This window comes from Canis lupus, chromosome 20 (assembly GCF_011100685.1).
Source record: "Canis lupus familiaris isolate Mischka breed German Shepherd chromosome 20, alternate assembly UU_Cfam_GSD_1.0, whole genome shotgun sequence".
NCBI classification, from domain to species: Eukaryota; Metazoa; Chordata; class Mammalia; order Carnivora; family Canidae; genus Canis; species Canis lupus.
Window position 1 is genome coordinate 10,369,512 of NC_049241.1, and position 21,503 is coordinate 10,391,014.

Sequence of the window (21,503 nt, forward strand, 5' to 3'; positions counted from 1 at the left end):
AAAATTCTTAAAGGTCTACTGTTTCATCTAAGTCTTGAAACTGTGTCACAGTTTGATTATAATTCTAAGAAAGATGGATGAATGAAATCTTAAAACATACTTTTAAAGGAAATTCTCTCTTCAGTCTTAGCTTATGGAATCACCATATGCTATGGGAAGGAAGTAAGACATGAAAGGTCTCCTCCATAGCTTATTCATTGATATATACAGAGATTTCAGGCCCACATGTCAGAGTACCCTGCAGCAGAGGGTTCTGAGAAGGTTATTCTCATTTATATGCCACTAGATGTTTATTATCTTTAATGTAGGGATCATCACCTTTGCCATCCTCATGGGGCTGCTGACACAATTAAACAGACATCTCATGTAACACTGAAAGCAGAGCTTTCTCTGCCAAACCTGTTTCTGCCCTAATTTTCCTCATCTCAGGAAGTGTTACTTCCATCTACCTGGTTGCATAAATTAGGTTATTCTCAAATACTTGCAGTTCCCTCACTTTGTACCCTTTATATTAAGGCCATTAGCTAGTTGGCTAATATTATCTATAAAATATTTCTAGAATCTTTTCCTTTCTCTTCCCCCTGCACTCCCTACCCCATCTTAAATGTTTAATCAATTAACACATCTAAGTACAGAGAACAGTGGTTGCCATTTGTAAGTTCTCAAATTTAGCAACGATGATGATGGTAATGAGGATATGATGATGCACTTTCACAGTGTTCCTGGGGTGCTATAGTACCATCCCAACTGGTTTTACTACACTCATTTTTTGGCTCCCTTTGACCAAGTCTGTACAGAGTAACCAGAATGTCTTTATAAAGACTGAAAATCAGATCACACAGTCCCCAGTAAAACATCTTTCAAAGACTTTCCATTGCTTTTTGGTACCTGGCCTGGCTACATTTCCAACTTGTTAACTAGTCTCTCTTGAATATGATTAATCTACACTGGCATTCTTGAATGCTCTGAGCTCATTTCCAGCAAAGGGACTGAGCACACACCATTCTCCCTGCCCAGAATTTTTTTTTCCCTGAGTTCTTCACCCAGATAACTCTTAACTCATCTTTTAGGTTCAACTTCCATGCATTTATCTCTGACAGACTTTCTGTGATTACCTGCTGCTCTACGAACTTGAGTTTTCTACTTCAATGATGTTCTCTCACTGCAGTCTATTCTTTTTATTCATTGTACATATTATAATCAGTAATGGTCAACATAATTATGGATTCATTTATCCCAACTCTTGATCTCCTACTAGAATTTAAGCTTTATAGTGGCAGGAATACACCTGTCACGAAAAAAGGACTTCACAAGTATATATATTTTTTAATTAGTGAAGAAGGATAGCAGTTAAAAAATGTAATTCTAAAGTAAGGTGCAAATATAAACATCCTAATGAGTAAAACCTAGTGGTGCTACAAATATATTTTGGGTAGATATTTGTTCTTAGAGTGAATATAGTCAGAAGACATTAAGTCAAAATCCCAAGTTTCCAGAAAGGTCTTATATTTATGTTCAGGGTATCACAGTGATGAGGAGCAAAGCTAAGATGTAAATTGAGGTCTTTTGGCCTCACCAAAGTTCACTCTACTATATTCACATTCAACTAAAAAGCTTATTTAATAAAAGAATGAATCATAGAACTGTTTAGTTTTTTATTCCCCAAGGCTTTAATTGCCAATGCATAGAAAAACAAACAGCTCTAAGTATTTCTAAAGAAACTGACAAATTTCCCATTCTTTACCATAGATTCCATATTTGTATAAGTGTGTTTTATATTTAAGTCCATATTCCCTACTAAGAATAATGTGTGAATATCATCAGCATGTGATTGAAACTATGTCCAATTTCCATGCCAAATCCGGCTTCTTGTCAAGAGGATGCAGCATTACTGTCTTCCCCTCAATTGTGCAGATGCTTACACTCAGGGAGATGGCCCAAATTATAAAAGGTGTGCTTGAGCAGGCAGGAAAAAAAGAAATGAAAAATAAGTAATATGCAAATGTCATGTAAATATTATCTGAAGCATGAACAGGTTGCAATGTCTAATGGTTCTGCTGACATGTGTTTATTATGTGATGACTGGCTGATTTGAGAAGGGCTAGAGTAGACCAAGGAAACTGCAGGGAGGAGAGGAAGGGAATTATCAGGAAGGTAAACTGGAATTCTTTTTCTTTTTCTTTTTTTTTAAGGTTTTATTTATTTATTTCAGACAGAGAGACAGCATGAATGGGGCCAGGGGGAAGGGGCAGAGGGAAAAGCAGACTCCCCTCTGAGCAGAGAGCCAGACATGGGGCTAAATCCCAGGACCCTGGGATCATAACCTGAGGGAAGGCAGATACTTATCTGACTGAGCCACCCAGGACCCCGTATTCTTTGATTTTCAAGCAATATCTTTGTTTTTTCCTTTAGTGATGGGACAGGACTCCTTCTCCCTCCCTTCACTTTCTAACTATTTCGCATATACATAAGATGGAATAAATAAAGGGCACTTAGCAATTTCCCTCCAGGAAGAGATTCTGTGAATAAAAACACATAAAGAGCTAATGCTTAAAGGGCCCTGCAGTGGGATAGGTCTGATCCCTTTATGAACATATGGGATGGATCTGAAACATGGAGTACCCATACTAGAGGATAGGAACCAGGAAGCAGCACCTCGGTAAAAATGAGCCAAGGAATTAGGAAGGGCACTAAAGGGGATTTATTCCCCGATGACTACAAGAAAGAGGCAGTGTCGGGGGTGACCTCCAAAGGAAAGACCTCCCCATGTCAAGAAGCTGACTAGGAGAAAGGAGACTTTCCTTGGGCTGGGAAAGGAAATACGGCTGTAACCTTAAGGTATGGACTATATGTACATCTCTCTGGACTCTGGGATATTTGACTGGCTGAATATATGGTGTTTAAAAATGAACTATCCCACCTATTCCTTCTACTATGATGAAGCTGTAAGTGTGAGTCTTACATATGTTGGAGATGTTTTGGGATAAGCGTCTTGCCCTTGTGGTCAGAAAACTGTTACTCTTTGTGTTAAGACTTAGAGCAACTAGGTTATTAATGGTGTAGGGATGAAGTCATTGGACTTCAGGTGTCAGCAGACCTGGATTCTGCTCTGCCACCTAATAGTTACAGGATTTGGAAAAAGCCATTTGTAAATATATTTGTGACAGTGTATTGTCATTGTCACCTTTAGCCTCAGAAAAGTGTTCTCTTAAGCTAACTACATTTAAAACAAAACAATACGAAACCCATAGTCTCCATATCATGCCATGACTTGGGAAAGCTAAGCCATCCTTTGACTAAAATTAGAATTTTGAGATCATTTCTACACTCACAATTTATAAAAGTGATAAATGACAATATGCCAGTTACTTTAGAAGCATTATAAACAGTCATGCATGACTTGTACAGAAACTATGAAGAACTTTTCAAAGAACCACACAAAGCAGGGTATTGTGGATGCCATGTCACACCACCCAACAGAAGTCCCCTTCAGGAGTGAGGGACTTATTTCCCAAGATGCTGGGGGTGGAAGAGGCTCCTGTTGCCTAAGGTTCTGTCCTGCATCACTGGGAGATGCCGGGGTATAAAAGCTCATCCATCTTGGCCCAGGAAGGGACGGTTCTGAAGGGGCAGCTTCAGAGCTTCTCAAGACGCATCAGCTGAGACCTTGATTCTGCATCATGGCCCAAGTTTTCCCTTTATCCTAAACCCATTTCTCTTCCTTCTACCTATTGTTGTTGATACTAGGGGCACTCCAAAATAAGCCTGCACTTGGGCTCCCAAGGAAGCCAACCTGAGGACTGGCATATCAGTTGGAATTCTGGGCATCTCAGTTACAATCACAATTAAGAATTTCCTCAAAACAATTTATTCTACAGCCCGTTTTGCAGTGTTTACCTACAATATTTATAGCATGCACGAAGCAAAACCAGCAGATCTCAGACAAAATGTAGCTCCTCCCCAGAACTTGTTCCTCCACTTCTGTTGTGTATCTATGAATGGAAACGTTGCCCTCTCTTACTTTTCACATGCAGATACATGTAAGTACATAGACTACATATGTTCCCCCCCACCCAAATTTTATTTTAAAAACTTCGAAATTTTCAGAAACTTTGACAGAGGACAAAGGATATCTGTACAGTTCTCATTGAGGTCTACCACTTGTTAATACTCCACTGCATTGTTTTCTCTTTTCTGCCAGACACTTATTTCCATATGTATCACCTAAGGAAATGGGTTTTTGCTACATAACCACGATAGTGTTATCACATCTAATATATTTAGCAAATACACTGTATCATGTAATACATGATAACAAAGCCAGTTTCCCCCATTCTTCATGAAAAAGTCTCCTAAGATTTTTCCCTAGTCCAAAATTCAGTCAAGCTTCATGCACTGCTTTTGAGTATGTTTCTCTAGATTCTTATAAATTAGAGCAGCCTTTTTGTCTTTGTTTTTAAAATTGTTTTGTTGATATAAACAATAAACTGACATATTTAAAGAGTAAAATTTGATGTTTTGACACATGTACACCAGTGAAATCATTACTACAATCAAGGTAGTAAACATATGCATCAGCTCCAAAAGTGTCCTCCTCCCCCTAATCTTTCCCCTTCACGCCTCCATACGCCTCCATACCCACCCTTCCATCTCCAAGCAACCACTGATTTGCTTTTTGTCATTGTAAATTAATTTGCATTTTATAGTTTTATATAAATAGGATCATATAGTGTGTACTGTCTTCTGTCAGGCTTTTTAAATTCAGCATACTTATTGTGAAATTCAACCAAATTGTTGAATGTTTCAATAGTTCACTTGTTTATATTGCTAAGCAGTATTCCACTGTATGGTTGCATCACTTTTTTTTTTTTTTTTTTTTTACATCACTTTTATTTAATCATTCATCTGTGAATGGACAACTGGGTATTTGCAGTTTTGGCTATTATAATAAGGCTGTTAGGAACATCATACCAAAGATTTTGTGTGAATATATTTTTCCACTTTATTTGGGGTATACAACCAAGAGAGGAATGTCTGGACCATAGAGTAAGTATATGATTAACTTTTTTAAAAATTGCCAAACTACTTTCTGAAAAGATAGTACCATTTTATGTTCTTGCCAGCAGTGTATGAGAATTGCAGTTCCTCAAAATCCTCTCCAACACCTGGTATGGTCAGTCTTTTTTAATTATAGCCATTCTAATAGGGGTTTAGTAAAATCTCATTGTCAATTTAATTTGCAATTTCCTAGTAGCTAGTAATATTCAGCAGATTTCATAGGGTCATTTGCTTTTTGTGCGTCTCCTTTGGTGACATGCTTTGTTCAAATCTTTTGGCTATTTGTTTGTTATTGGGTTTTTTCCTACTGCTAAAATCTGAGAGTTTTGGATTCTAGATATAGGACCTTTACCAGATATGTGCTTTGCAAAGATTTTTCTCCTAGTCCATAGCTTGTCTTTTTCATTATCTTATACTATATTTTGAAAAGTAGAAGTTTTTATTTTGGGTAAAGTATAATTTTTTAATTTGTTCTTTTATAGATTGTGCTTTTGATGCGATATCTAAGAAATCTTAGCCTAATCCAAGGCCACAGAGACTCTCTCCTCTCTATTCTAGAAGTTTTAGAGTTTGGGGTTTTATATTTAGATCTATAATACACTTTGCATTAATTTTAAAATATGGTACTAGGTATAGATCTAAGTTCATTTTGGGGGGATATGAATATCCTTCTAGCACAATTTGTTTAAAAGGCTATCTTTCTCTACTGCATTACCCTTGTACCTGTGTCAAAAATTAGTTGTCTATACATGTGTGTTTTCTTTTTAATGGACTCTATTCAGTATCATTGATCTATTTGCCTTTCTTTACACTAATATCATATTATAGCTTTATCATAACTCTTAATATCAGATGGTGCCACCCCTCCAATTTTGTTCTTTTTCAGAGTTATTTTAGCAGTTACAGGTTCTTTGTATTTCCATATGAATTTTAGAATCAATTTGTCAATTTCTATAAGAAGCTTTTTAGAATTTTGATTGACATTGGGTTGAATTTATAGAATAATTTGTGGAGAACTGACATCTTAACAATATTGAGTCTTCCATCACATCAACACTATATATCACTCCATGTTTTAGGTGTACTTTAATTTCTCTCAGCAATATTGTGTAGTTTTCAATAGACATGTCTGTCAAATTTTGTTATTTTTGAAGACATTGACTTTTTAGAAGATCCCAGGCCCACGCCAACATCTTATAAAATGCCCCACATTCTGATTTGTGTATTTTCTCATGATTCAATTGAAGTCATAATGTTAGGGTGTTCTACTACTGTGATGCTGTTTGATCATGTGGTTAAGGTAGCGACCACCAGATCTCACCATTATAAAGGTACAATTTACCTTTGTTTTTGGAAAATCATTTAGGAGAAGTACATGGGAATAAAATCATTTAAAAAAGTTAAAATATAAGTTTTATTTAATACTTCTACTCTGACTTGATAGTTTTGTTTTGTTTTTTAAAGATTTTATTTATTTATGTTTTTATGTGAGAGAAGGAGAAGGAGAAGCAGACTCCCCACTGAGCAGGGAAGTCTGACTCAGGACTTGATCCCAGTACCCTGAGATCATGACCTAAGCCAAAGGCAGACATTTAACCAACTGAGCCACCCGGTCACTCCTGACATGTGATAGTTTTTATCTAATATTCCTTTTCAGTGAGCCAAATTCCAATTTTCTCTCTAGGAAAGCTATTAGAAAGGAGATGCTAATACTTTTCTTATCCTCATTCTAAAATAATTTACTACTAAAAATAATGGGCTACTAGGAAAGGTTTGCCTAACCCCAATGACTGATGGGTGAGGTTAGTCTGTATGAAATCAGAGATGAGCCCTTAAGACAAGAGGATATGGCAAAAGAAAATCTTTCTCAAAGTGTTGACAATACAAGTTCAGGTCCTATCTCAGTGAGATCTTGTCACTATGGAAGCCAGCCGGGTTTTGATCAATTCTGTAGGTTCATAAGCTCTAAACCAATTATATAGACTCTCAATCAACATTAAACAAAAACAGGTGTCTTGCCATAATGGTGTGCATTACATGTAAACAGATGGGGATTCCAGTAGGCGATCGCTTTCTTTCAGGCAGGGTATATTTTATATTCTGTGAGGAGAATTCCTGTGTACTGATATTCTACTTTACATCAGGCTTGGTGCTATGGGACATTACATGTGTGATTGCTTTAAAATAGTCACAAGCGAACCATTATTGGAGTCACAGATAGGGATATTACCTTTAAATGGACATTGGACTCTGCTTAAATCCAATGCATCTCTCTTTCTTCCTCAAAAGACATCATTTCCCCTAGCTGGAAAATATATTTCTCTAAAATACACAGTATACTGTACTATGTGATGTTTCCTCATTCCTTTGCATCCATGAAAACCTGAGTAAACAGGTGTACTGAGATTTATGGGCAAGCAGCAATATTTATTTTTGCTCATGGGGAAAATTGCCAAGATTCAGCAAGTTACAGTTAATGTTCACCTCATTTGGCTTGGATCAGAGTAGGTCTTGAAGGGAGATGGCTAGACAGAAATATGAGCAACTCAGACAAAAGAGCATTCAGTTACTGGGCTGGAAAATAGTAATTACTTTTACTATTTTAAAATTTCTGCAAACCAGGGTTTTTATATCTATGCCTAAAATGCAAAGACACATCTGACATGGAATACCCCCAACATTGTATTTATTTAAAATATGAATGTTAGGTCTTTTAAAACCTTCATCCAGTATTATATTTTCATAAATTAAAAAAAAATGTAGCAAAAGGAAAAAAGCTGAAATGCCTATAAACAAGCAAACAACAACAACAACAACAAAACGGATGGGAGATTGTTAGAATTGAAAGACTCCTTTTAAATAACTTTGCTGATTTCATTTAGTTGGGATTTGCTATTCTGTGAACTATATTATAAACAATGATAGGGATAATTCTAAGACATGTCATTACTGTTAACAGGATACTCTCTCACCCCAAAAAATATTCTTTTTAAACTGTTTATACAGCATTTATCACAAAGGGCATCAGTAACTTGCTCTACACCAGGCAGCTCTCTAAAAATTGACGATGGGTCAGTTGCACTGGATTTCAGACATTTTTTTGCTGAGACCTCTTATTGTGGAGAGCTTTTATTGAATGTCATAGACTGAGAATGAGTTGGCATGACAAGCAACTTCTGTCTAGACAAAAGGCTACAAAATAATGACAATAGAACTAGTCTGCATTTCCCCAAACCAAACAGTTCAAGTTTCACGTAAATGGCTTTCCTCCCCTACTTTTTGGTATAGTCTCTATTGAAATGATACATAGAGAGTGTTTCTTGGGGGTTTTGCTACTGTGCTCTCTAAATTCATTAGAAATTTACTGAACTAGGTTTATAAAATTCACCATGACACCTGGCAAGATTTAACACCTCCAAGATCAGTTTATATCTTAGGGTGTGATTATATGGATAGGTACACACATATTCATTCTTCCTTCAAGCATTCATAAGGGATGCTTTTGGATGCACATGAACCTGGGTATTTTAGAGAAATGTAAATAATGTTTTTCATCCTTAACAACTCTGGCTCCATCATTATTTTTTGGTTAAAGTCCTCAATGACCTAGCAGAGATATGTACCTGGGAGCAAAATGTTTTCCCCAGGCCTCACTTAGTTGTTTAGTTGGAGAGCTCTCTGGATAAACATTCATTTATGTTTGCTGTAACTTCTAGCCTGCTCTGTATATTGTGACCAGTGCTCCTGCTCTCCCTGGGCAAGTGTGTCCCTCAAGATTTCCTAACTTTCCCTGGCAGAGTAAGGTGTTCCTTCTACTATAATTAGTATAATTAATAGCTTATGTATCTGTCTCCCCCATCCCAGACACTACCACACTGGACTTTGGAGTTTTCTGAAGTATATATCATTTACTCTGCTAGCCATTAATAAGAGGGAATGGATTTTCAAAGTGATGGACACTCACTAAATGTATAATTGGGGAAGGAGAGGGAATGAAATTCTTATGACCTCTTTCTTTGTCTTGATATTTCACAAACTCTGCCTTGATGGAAATGAACATCAAATGACACCTGTTCTCCTCTTCAGAGGCATGTTCTAGCTGCTTTAGTACTTTTCTTATTCCGTGGACTGGGTACACAACAACACAAGCCCATCACAAATAAGCCCTGCCTAGATGTTTATATCTGATAAAAGATTTATCATTTCTGTTAGTTTCTACCCCAAACGTTCTGACACCAAAAGGTATGGTTCAAGTAATTACTATCCTTTGAATAACCTATTTATCCCCTAATTCTTGTTATTTTTTCCAACTTTAACATTTTTCTTATATGGGGGACTTCAGAATAGCACTGTTCCTACTAGGGAATTGTGAACTCTATAACCACATATTCAGGTCATTGTTTCTATTGACATATGCAGGAAGTGTAGAAAACAGGCTTTACTTTCCAGAGCACAAATGTGCCATTCCTTTGGCACTCATTACCTGGGTAGCTTCATTAGTTCTTATAAAAACACTGAAGATTTTCACCTGCTGATTTCAAAAGGTCTTAGTACTTCACCCAAAGTAAACACTTATTACGTGTTCAGTAGCCTAAATGTTCAAGTGGCATTAGGTAATGTGAATTCACTCACCAGCTCAATTGGTAGAGAATGCCCATTTTAGGTGACCTAATACTTCAGTTGATAGGGATGTCCTGATATTTTAAGGCAAAGTCTGAAAGCCCCAATTATTTCATTTGTTTTTCTAGGATCTCTTCTTGACCATTTGGGTTTTTCTTTCTTTTTTTTTTTCTTTTTGGATGCTTTATTTTTCAAATGACATTTCTGAGGTAGGGTATAATTTACACTTTTAAGTGTAGGCATCAAAGAGCCTGACTCAAGTATGAATGATTACTGATGCTCAGAGAGATGGAGTTTAACCTGGCTGTCACAGGGTATCCTGCTGCTTCTCTATCGCCACACACTGTTTATATAATTTTTTATGTTCTAGGAAATGCACAATCAGGCATGCATTTTATTCTATCCAGAAAAGTAAAAACATGTACCCATCACTGGTGAACCACCAAATGATCTCTTTAAGTTGCTGTCATATGCCAAGCTAGGAGCATGGTGCTAGGAGCTTTTATGTTATTCCCATATTATAGACTACAAGCCAAGTACTTTATGTAACATAAATATGGTCACATAGCACGTAAGTGGTGGAACCCAGATCTGTCTTACATATGGTTCCTTTATAAAGAAACCCTGAAAACAGATGCATTTATTTTTGGATTTTTCCACATGTCCAAAATTTTTGAAGAGGGCAAGGATGAGCAGATTTCTATTCAGGGTGAGAAGTTGTTCCCACTCTTAGAATCCATATGCTGCAATGGGAAAGCAGAAGTTCATTCCTAGTCTCTTTCTTGTTCTGAAATCTCCAGTATCTAATAGCCATGAAAACTAGCAAACCTAAACTGAGGTGATAATAAGGGGGAAGTCTCATCCCTAAATCCTATTCAGTGGCTATTGCCCTTTTTCAATGAGACTCCAAGACACAAAGGTACATTTTAAAACCACCAAAAAGTCAAGAAGGAATTGTGAATTGAATATGTGTGTGTGTATATATATATACACACAAAACACACACATATACACACATACGCATACATATAATGTCTGTCTGGAGCTTGTGAAAGTGACCTTCTTTGGAATAAACATCTTTGCAGAGGTTAACATTAAGGAACTTGAGTTGAGAATACCTTGGATCAGGGTGCCTCACATCTAACGAGAAGCGAAGAGTAGAGAAGGTGCTGTGACCGAGATAGCCGAGAATGGAGTGATATGTTTACTAGCCACAGAAGCCAAGGATTGCTGGCAGCCACTAGAACTTTGGGGAGAGTCTTAAAATAGCCCTTCCCAGAGCCTCTACAAAAAGCCAACCCTGCCAATGCCTGCATTCAGAATTTATGGCTTCCAGAACCGTGAGAGAATACATTCCTGTTGTTTGAAGCCACCAAGTTTCTGATAATTTGGCAGCCCTTGGAAAGTAATACAGCCAGTCTGGGGGCTAGTGGAAACCAGTTTTATCTTCCTCCTTCTTATCCCTCTTCCCTTTTCCTTCTTTGTCAGGTATCATCACAAAATATCATAGCTTTAGTGGCTCAAACAACAGAAATTTCCTTTTCATAGTCTGGGAACTCTAAGATCAAGGTGGCATAGTGTGGCCTCCCTCTCACTGTGTATTTACATGAACTGTTCTTTGCATGCAGGGAGAAACAGCAAGCTCTCTGTGCATCTTCTTATAGGACACTAATCCCATCAGTATAGCCCTACCTTGGTAACCTCATTTAGCCCTTATCACCTCCCAAAGGCCCCGTCTTCAAATACCAGCACATTGAGGGTTACAGCTTCAACATGTGAATTTGGGAGGAGAGTCCAAACATTTAGTCCACAGCCCATCATTGCTCTCTTCCTCTTCTAGGTCAGCCTTATTGAGGTAGAATGATAAACCATAGAAATCAGCGATTTTAAATGCTTGCAGTCCCGTAGTTGCCACTACAATCATAGTACAGAGTATTTCCATCATCCTACAAAGTTCCTCGATGCCCCTTTGCAGTCAAGCCTTTCTCCCTACATTGTGGCCAACACTGATTTGCTTATTTTAATCACTACAGTTTTGCCTTTTCTACAATAACATATAAATGGAATCATGCAGTATGTTTTTAGCGTCTTACTCCTTATTTAACATGATGCTTTTGAGATTCATCCATGTTCTTGTATGTAGTCAATAGTTTCTTCCTTCGATTGTAGATTAGCATTCCAATGTATGGATATACTACCATCTGTTTATCCATTGAACAGTTGGGTTGTTTACAGTTTGTGGTATTATACATAAAGCTGCTATGGATAACTATGTACAACTTTGTGAGGACATATGTTTTAATTTCTCATGAATAAATACCTAGGGGTGGAATAGCTGTCATGTAGTATTTAATTTTTATAAGAAACCACCAAACTCTTTAATTAAGTGCATACCCATTAGTAATGCATGAATGTATTAGTTGTTCCATGTTCCTGCCAACATTGGGATTATCATTGTTTTTAACTTTGGCCATTCTGGTGGGTGTGTAATAGTATCTCATTATGATCTTAATTTCCATTTCTGGGACTGATTTTATATTTCTAATCCTGCACAGCTTCTTCCTTCAGTTACCCCAAAGACCAGAGCTGCATGCTTAATTTCATTCTTGGATTAAGAGTTGATAACTTGGGACCTTTGGACCAACACAGCGTAAGAAAATGGACATACCAATCATCCATCCAAGGTCCTTGTGCTTATTAGTGCTTGTCCACATAGACATCTTGTGAGCAGTTTTTTTTTTTTCATATTTGTTCAAGTCAACCTTAATGTATGCTTTTGATTCTCATGAATAGGGGATACCAGGTAATATGCCTTAGTGTTCTTAGTGTCCTGAACATGAAAATTGTGGTTCACAATGGTGGTTCTTAAATCTGCATGCATACAAGTCACTAACTACAAGTTACAAGTCAACTAAACTAAAAAAGATCTACTCCTAGCCTCTCTTTAGTTTAGCAGGTCTGGAACAAGACTTGGAATTTTGTACTTTTAAATGTCTAATTTCTAGACTGGTAGATCTTTAACTGAATTTTGAAAGAAGCTTGCTTAGATGCTCCCAGGTTTCTTCTAACTTTGAAATCTTATGCAGAACAGGAGATAAATCTGATCTGTTACTCAGGCCTTTCCTTAAGGTTATGAAAAATACTTTGTAAACAGTAAGTGCTTGATAAATCAAGGCAGATAAAAATCAGTGATGGGAAATCAGTTTTAGTAATTAAATTATTGCTTCCCGTAGTTTGGAGCAGCCATTCCCAAGTGTCCAGAAAAGAAAGGTTATCATTTCTTTTCAGTGAGCTCTCTGATTTCCACCTGCTATCTTTAACCCTACTCTACCACTTTCTTTTTGTTGGGCTGTGGCCAAGTGCTTTATTTCTCTGAGTTTGTTTCCTCATTGTAAATGGCTGTGGGGAGAACCCTCAAGGATTGTTGGTTGTGAAATAATTTAAATAATACAGATGGAAGACTGAATATAGCATTTGGCATTTAGAAAATGGCCAATACATAATAGATATTGTTGTTTTGGTTACTATTATTCAGACAAAATGATGGTGTCTCTCTCTTCTGAGCTGTAAAAGCTGGCTTCTGCACTTCCCCTCATGCCCTCCTGCAAGGATTAGAAACAGACAAAAGAGATGACCCAATTTAGTCTGTTGAGGGCCAAGGCTTTGAGAATACAGAAGGGGAGGAAACTAACACAGCTAGGGTTGAACTGTGATGCCATAGACTTGGGGCTCTGAGACTTACTCCTTGGAGGCTTTGGAAACAAATTTTCAGCTAACATGAGGGTGATTTATTTGAGAAGCTGAAGGAATAGACCTGCTTTTCTCAGCTTTAGGGATTTTACATTAAACTTCCTGCTCCTCTGTGTCAAACTTAGGCAAAGCAAAGCTACTATATTTTTTGGGACAATAATCTAACATCAGTCTACCTGCTATTTTGTTTAAATGGGTCAATGCACAGATCTGGAACTCAGGACAATTGAGGCAGCTGGTAAGAGGTTCCCTATGCATGTTCATTGACATCCTACTACACTGTAAGAAGAGAGAGAGAGACAAAGGTGGGTAAATGAGGCAAATTTCTAGTCTTCTATACATAATAGCGATGACCATAAATAGAACGTATATGTGGGCAACCCTGTGGGATTGTTTTCTTTTTTTTTTAATTTTATTTATTTATTTTTTTTGGGGGGGGATTGTTTTCTGACACAGAGTTAGTAGTCAAGTAATTGACAGTTCTTCATAGGAACAACAAATAACTCATGGCTACCATGTTTGAGCATTTACTATAAGCCCAGCACTGTGCTCTGTGTAATGTGATTTATACATTAGCTCATTCACACTCATTTCAGGTAATCCCTATTTCCTCAGATGAGGCCCATAGAGGTGATCTCACACTGTTGTCTATGGAAGAGTGTGATTGAAACCGAGGTCTCCACCTCTTCACTGACCTGAGAGCAAGCCTAAGTAATAAAATGTGGGTATTCTTTATTAAACAGTGCCACTCCAGTAACTAATCCAGGAAAGGCAGCTTCTGGTTGTATTAAATACCATATTAAGAAGAAAAAAAAAGTTTCTGGGGTCTTTGAGTCATAAGCGAAAGAGTAAAATAGAAATCTTGATTTGAGTTGGTGATGCTTTAATTGTAGTGATCACACAAAGGCTAAAGATGTCACCCAACACATGTGGGAGTGATAGATGAAGCTCATTCCACCTCCCTTTATTTTGTTAAGTGGGCAGATTCGTGTAAAGGATGTACTGAAGTGCAGGTTCTGGGGCATTCTCACAGTAGCAGTTACCTTGCAACTTATTTATGTGTCCCTTATACTTCCCCAAAGGCTTTTTTCACAGACATTTTTAAGGGACTTGCCATAAAACTAGGTGAGGTCAGAGAAAAAAATCAGAGAACAGCAAACTTAGAGGAAGGGAAGAGATGGTTTGAAGAGGGATCTAAGAGATAACAGCTCCTACTCATCAGCTTTCAGAGCATGATTCTGAGTTTCCTGGCAGGGAATGAAGGCAGACAGAAGCAATGTCACATCAGGATGATTTAAGGAAGGTGGTTGGGGAGCCCTCTCAGAGCTAAGAGTACCTGGAAGCCACACTTCTCTTATAGCCCTGACCCTATCTTTTAGATGCAGCTTTTGTCTACTGATATATATATTCAGAGTAAGTCAGCTCTCATGCACTGATTTGGTACTCTGACCTAGACCTCCACTGCCCCAGGTAAATGCGCTGCCCTCCATGATTTTGTATTCTTTTGCTCAAACGGTCAACATATCCTATTAAGATCTGATCCAGTTCCAAAGGGATGAGGCAGGAGGCAGATGCCATGCACAAACTATTTACCGTTGTAGGCAGGGGCCCATGGGTTGGACCGTATGCCATGTAGGTTTGCTTGGGCAAAGAAATGAAATTCCTCTCCCTACCTCTGCTCTTAGTTCTGCTGGCTGGAGCTTTGCTTCCGCCATGAACTTAACATAAGCTTCTTCCTATCTCTGAGTTGCTGCTGCTTCTGTAAAATAAAGAGTTGGACTCTGTTATCTCTAAACGCCACCGCCCAGCATATCTGTATTTGAAACCACACAGAATGAGCACATCTTTGGACCAAATGTCCTTGGTTGAAATTCCCTCCCCCTCCCCATGGAACCAAACACTGATTTTCTGCATGCACAGAGCTAGGACTGGGGATTCATTCCCCAGAAGGTCTAATGAGATGTATGTAAATAGCTCTCCCTGCCACCAGCCTCCTCAATTACAGAACCGGAGCTTTGCCAATTCACCCGACTTCTAGAAATTCACCTCTCCGGTCCAGCAAAACAGGCATTAAGAAGCCTATAAATAATCATCTTATTCCCACATCTCTGCAATAGCAGAGAGGCTGGTGCTGCAAACAAATAAATTGGCAGTTCATAGACAATGCAAATGAACATTTAGGGGGTTAAGGCTTGTGTGATGTATTTGGAAGCAAGCAGCAGTTTGGGTTGTTTTTGTTTTTGTTTTTGTTTTGAGGAACAAAAGGCAACCCCCTTCCCTCTGCCCATCCTGCTTCAGTGTGTGGCTTTAACTCCTTCCCCAGCATAAGGTCCATGGCTAGCATCTCCATTTCATATGCTGAAGCTAAACTTTAGGAAGAAGAAAGAAACCCTTTGGGTCCCTGAACTAGGGGACCCTGTCATTTATCAGGAGCAGACGTGAGCGCCCTGTGCTATGAAGTTGCATGTGTTGAATGATAAAGAAGGTGTTTTTGGTTCCCTTCAGTTTTCTTTCAAACACCAGGATCTAAAGCCAGATTTGGCGGCTGGGGTGTGATCAGGAGACTGTTTTCATGAATTTTCATTAGCACCCTTGCTATAATGTTTTAAGGACCCTCTGACTCTGTCTTTTTGATGAGGAGAAATTACTATGAACTTGGAGTTTTCTCATTCCCTTCTAAGAAAATGACCTCTGCTTCCTCCCAGTAAGACAGAAATGAATGCCATACTTCACACTCAGTGCTACAGTAATTAATAATTTTACACATCTGAAACCAAGTTAGGGCCAGAGCCTTCATAGGTGACAAGCAGGATGCCTTCTGCAAGGTGAAAGGGATACTTTCTTTACCAGCAGAAAGAATTATTCAGAAATTTCCATAGGGACCGATGTGAAGAACTGTCATCTTTTTCGTATAATAACTAATGGTAGGCTCTCTGCTCAGTGCTTTATATGCAATGTCTCACTTAGTCCCTGAACACCATAGGTGCTGGGCAGATGGGTACCATCAATACCACCAGATGTCCAGTAAGAAAGGAAGGCTCAGAGAACTCCTATCCTTATTCAAAGTCACATAGCCAGGGAATGGCAGAGCCAGAATCCATACCTGGGAGAGTCTTCACTCCATAGCTCATGTATTTATAGCACACAAGGCCTTGAGAAACACTAATGTTACTTAATGTCACAGACTTCAAAATATCATTAAATCATTTTTCAAATTGCCCTCTTTTTCTTATGTAGAATAAACGGTTCCTTCCCTTTACTGAATAAACTGGATTGGCAGACGTAAGCATTCAAATAAAAATAATGCAGGAAAGAACATAAAAACAAATAATTCACCCTCTAATTAAGTTCTCAAATTTTCCATTTGAAGCCTAGATAATGATGTGGTGTAATTATTATAAAAATAACAATCTATTATTACCGCTATGAAATTACCAATTATTACAGAATTCATATTGGCTTGGGAACATCTCTCCATGTTAAAGTAGTGCCCCCCATTCCCCACTTTTTTGACTGTAGTAGAAATAAATTTGTGCGGAAAATTATATAGGCCATATTATATAATGAGGAAGAGTTTTGGGAAGGAGGATGGTAAACAGTTGGATTCACTCAGCAATCATTTTTCACCTAAATGTCAACGCTGCTCATCTTCCCAAAAGAAAGGCACATATATCTGTTAAAAATGGGCTGGTGTAAAAATCGTCTCATGCAAGCAAGCAAGACAGGTGGGGGTTGAGGGTGCGAGGGGTGGTGATGATACTGCACTGCCCATTCACCCACTTTGTTCATGTATCTCTGCTACCTTGAACCACTTAGCAAAACAGAAGAAACACCTGCCTCTCAACCAGGAAGCAGGGAATTTGTCTTTTGTGAAAAACTGTATCTAAAAGATTGGTTTTACCCCCCTGGGCCAAATGAAACTTTCACCAGCAGTCCCTTTCCTTGCCAAGTGAGCTTGGCCTGATCAACTGAATACACAGTGCCCCATGGCTGGGCTGAGGAGAATAAGTGCCACTTCTGGTTTGTTCCATTAACCAAAGAGCAGGCCTCTCTGACTTTGAATTGTAGGGGACTCTGGCATGAGGCTAAGCAAAAACCCCATGAACACCACACTCTGATTCTCACCAACTCCCAGAAGACCTATTTTTTCTAATGTTGCTAAACTTGTCACCTTGCAGGAAAGCACACTTTTTATGAAGCTTAGTTTAACCAAATCTGAAGAACTTTTGTTACCTTTGCAGCATGAAACTTTTGTGCTTTGGCTGTTAAGGGAAATCAGCTTCTTCTTGATTCTCATTGTGTTCCAGATCTCTACATATTTATTTTCTCTATTAAGCATTTTCCCTCTTTTCTACCCCCTTCTCCACAAAACCCGCCAACTATTTTCCTATTACAAACATCAAAAATAAACTAGACACAGTTAATAATTTAAAATCATAGCCACATTTAAAAAGGAAGTTAAAGGATTCTCTCATTTCTTTCTTTCTTTCTCAAAACCTCCTTTGTGAGTCCAAAAACACACTCAAAGGATAGAGAAAGATGATTTATTGCTTTGGAGATCCTGCCATACAATTAAGCTTTGTCCCAGTTTATTTCTAGGTTGGTTAGTGAGCTACTGGGGCATCATTACGAAATGACAGTTATGCCTAGTGAGCTTCAGGAGCCAAATAACTCCCCTTGCGCTGAAATTCTCTTTTTGTAGAGCTAAATAAACAAAAAGCAACAAATATAATAATAATTTCAAGTAGACTTGAGTACTTTGAATTTGTCCTCTTTCCTGCTATCTCACAAATCCATTTCTTCCTTGATCTACCCCATTTCCTTCAATAGCAAGGTCATTTGCTTAAGCCAGTGATGGTCTTTCTACCCTCCCTTCCTCCCCTTCTCACCTTCAACCTGTAGCATGTCATGTCTGTTGATTCCAAACCTATGTCTGTCTATTAACTCTATCTTGATAGCCACCATCATTTCTCACCTAGAAGGTTCCTAAGTGGTCGTCATTTGCACTCTTGCTCCCACTATATAATGCAAAGAGGACATTTTTTTTTTACTTTAAATTAATTTATGTAACTCTCATGCTTAAAAACTTCAATTGGCTTTCTCTTATAACTGCAATAAATTCCAGACTCTGCAACATAGTCTACACTGCTTCTGCACAATCTGGCCCTAGCCTCCTTGCAGTTTCTCTAAAAATTCCATCTCTCCTCTGGTAGAATGAGTTGGTCAAGGAGGTTCAGATGGGTGTGTTATGAAAAAATTGTTTTCGAGACACGGGGAAGAGAAAGATAAGAGAAGATTATGCACTTGTTTTTCCTAAGAGCAAGAAAAGAGGTGGTTCAAAGGTGATCAAGTAGGAGGCTAGAGTCAGGCAGAGACATTCTGACTTGGAAGCAAGAGTGGGGGAATATAAAGAGGTTTTCTAGGCTGATTCTTAGAAGACAGGTGTCCATATCCACCTCATCATACCTACTTGGGGGTTTTCTTCTACTCCATTTATGTAATCACACCTCTCTCCATTTAGCAAACTTTTCATGGGGCACTAACTATGGTTAGACAGAAAGAGAAGCCAAGGAAACATTAGGACCAAAGAAGAATGCAAATGGACAGCACTCTGGCTGGACCTACCTTATCTTAAAGCATATGCTGGTGATGTGGCACCAAGACTTAGGCCCTTTCCCTGTCTCAGCCCTTGAAAATGAAATCAAAAATACAGACTTCCCATGACTCCCTGATTAAAGAGCTGTAGACTGAAACTTCTTTAGCCTAGGAAAGGGTCTTTTTTGACTACTAAAAACGGGGGGGGGGTTCAATCTCAAACCATTTACTTTCATCAGAGATTCTAAGCCCACCCTCCCCCTTATATGGACACATAGAAACATATCCAACCCCCTCACACACACACACACACACACACACACACACACACACACAATTATGAAGCAGAGAGAGATGTGCAGCTGGTTTTGTTGGGCATGTGGAACCAGGCAAAGGTTGTTCATGAAAACAAATTACAAGCATGTCTTTGGCCCGATGTATACTATGTGACACTAACAAGACCCTTCAAAAAGTTGAATATTGCATCTGACAGGACAAAGTGCCCTCTGATAGCTTAAAAAGAGACTGTGGCCCACCCAACCACATACATTGGAAGAAGGGAAAAAGCAACCACTGTGACAGCTCTGAAACATGGACCCTACATTGACACAACGATTTTTCTTTTTCATTAGATTGGGAACCTGCTCATTAGATTTAAGTTCAAAACCAAGAGAGAAAGAGAAAGAGATATAATGTTCTGATAGATTTTTAAATGTGTTTATGAGATCTTAGCCAAAAGACCTTCTGATTTAAATCAACCAACCAGATGCTCCCAAGATGATAATAAAATAAAGCAGCTTATTTATGCAGGGACTGGGTGTGATAAATTGTTTCAACGTACTCCTAAATAGCAGGAGGTTTTGGACACTGAAAGGAAAATTGGGGTCAGACTGGGGAAGATTACCACCTGCAGAGGCTAAATGCAAAGTCTGATAGCTCTGTCATAAATGGGGCCACAGGGCTCATTTTCAATTCTCCTTCCCAACAGCACCCAGAGCCATGGCTGCTTTTTCCAGCATTACACTTAATAGGAGCCAAGTTAAGATTGCATATTTTAAGACTTGAAGCCTTGTAGAGACTGGCTGGTCAGTTGGTTTTCATGGGTCTAGAAGAAAGAAAATGTAGACTTCCTAATTATTATTTTATAATTTTAGGGGTTGGAAGCAAGGAATTCACTTTCTGTAGACTTTTTTGATCCATCTATCTCAGTTCAGAAGTAGTCACTAGTTCTTGAGGCAAGATATGAGTTATTCTTCTCACCTAATGCTATTTACAGGACTCATTTGGGTGAAACTTGGCAGGGAGAGGCAGCCTTGGGGAGGATGCAACTTTAGGGACATGGAACCTTGCTCTTTTTCATCCTTCTCTTCCTGGCTGAATCTATAGTTGAACAGGGCTTCTGCAGAAAGGTACATCTGGTGCAAATGAGGCTGAAGATAGTACTAGAGGAATGGAAATCCAGGCAGGATGTGGATCAGTAAGAAAGTGAGCAAGGACCAAGAAGAGACTTCTACCCTCTAGACCTGACCCAGAAGGGAGAGTGAAGCCCATGTGAATTCCTCTGGGATAAAGAAATCATTGTCCTTGTAAACCAACAAAACTGTGTAGACTGCATATAGAATGGAGAACTGATGGGAGCAATTTTCCAGATCATATAGATCTAAAACTACTTGGAAAAATCCAGATAATTGAGACCAATTAAGTTTCTGTGGTAAATTATCAGGATAAAGGGTTCATGCTGTCATTTTCCCCAGCTGGCATTCCCAGGAATACTGTTTCAAAGACTCTTAAATGAGATACCATGTTGCAGTATTTAGCGTGGTGAGGAATAAAGGCTTAAGAATAAAGAACTGTTCCTCAGTTTCCATAACTTTTAATATTCTGGGAACTTGTATAGAAGGCAATTGAATTATTTAGGTAACTTGACAAAATGAACAAAAAAAACTCATGTTACTTTCTGATATAATGTATATCAAATGGTGGCCAGGAGATAACTGAGGGATTAGTTCTGTGCTATAAAAACTAACCATTTCTGCAAATTACATTATCGGAAGATCTGTAGTCACAGAAACATGTTCAAGTACATCTACAGTTTCATATGTCTTCTTTCTTGTGTTCTATTAGTATTTGAGCCCTCATAATAAAGGTCATAATTGGCATATTTAAAATCGGCCACATTTCTCTTCAAGGCCACAATATAGAAAGACCAGACCATACAGTGGCCCTGCCCCTTAGATGACCATCCAGTCACTTCTCATATAGGAAGGATGGATGTACTGCATCTGCTATCAATGGGTAAATGGACTTTAAAAAGAAATAGCCTACTGTCTCTCCTCATCGACATGAAAAACACTTAGGCACTGGGGTACAATGCTTATGATGATGATAATGATATTAATAACCTCTATTATGCTTTATGATTTATAAAGTGCTTTTTACTTATATTATCTCTGACCCCTGCCACACAATCCTGCATGGTG

At 38.4% G+C, this 21,503-nt stretch overlaps 1 protein-coding gene and 1 long non-coding RNA gene across 8 annotated transcripts in view; one reads left to right on the plus strand and one right to left on the minus strand.

The window, feature by feature from the left end:
• GRM7 (glutamate metabotropic receptor 7) overlaps positions 1-21,503 on the minus strand; it is an 834,441-nt gene that overhangs the window by 69,253 nt on the left and 743,685 nt on the right. The window lies entirely within an intron of this gene.
• Positions 6,329-21,503, plus strand: part of LOC111091249 — a 60,967-nt gene continuing 45,792 nt past the window's right edge. For 3 of the 4 annotated variants that reach the window (XR_005374634.1, XR_005374635.1, XR_005374633.1), the window contains exons 1-3: positions 6,329-6,389; positions 12,234-12,362; positions 13,637-13,733. This is a non-coding gene — a long non-coding RNA (uncharacterized LOC111091249). Of the gene's footprint in view, positions 6,390-12,233; positions 12,402-13,636; positions 13,734-21,503 lie in introns of all 4 variants that reach the window. The other variant, XR_005374636.1, reaches the window with a different exon arrangement.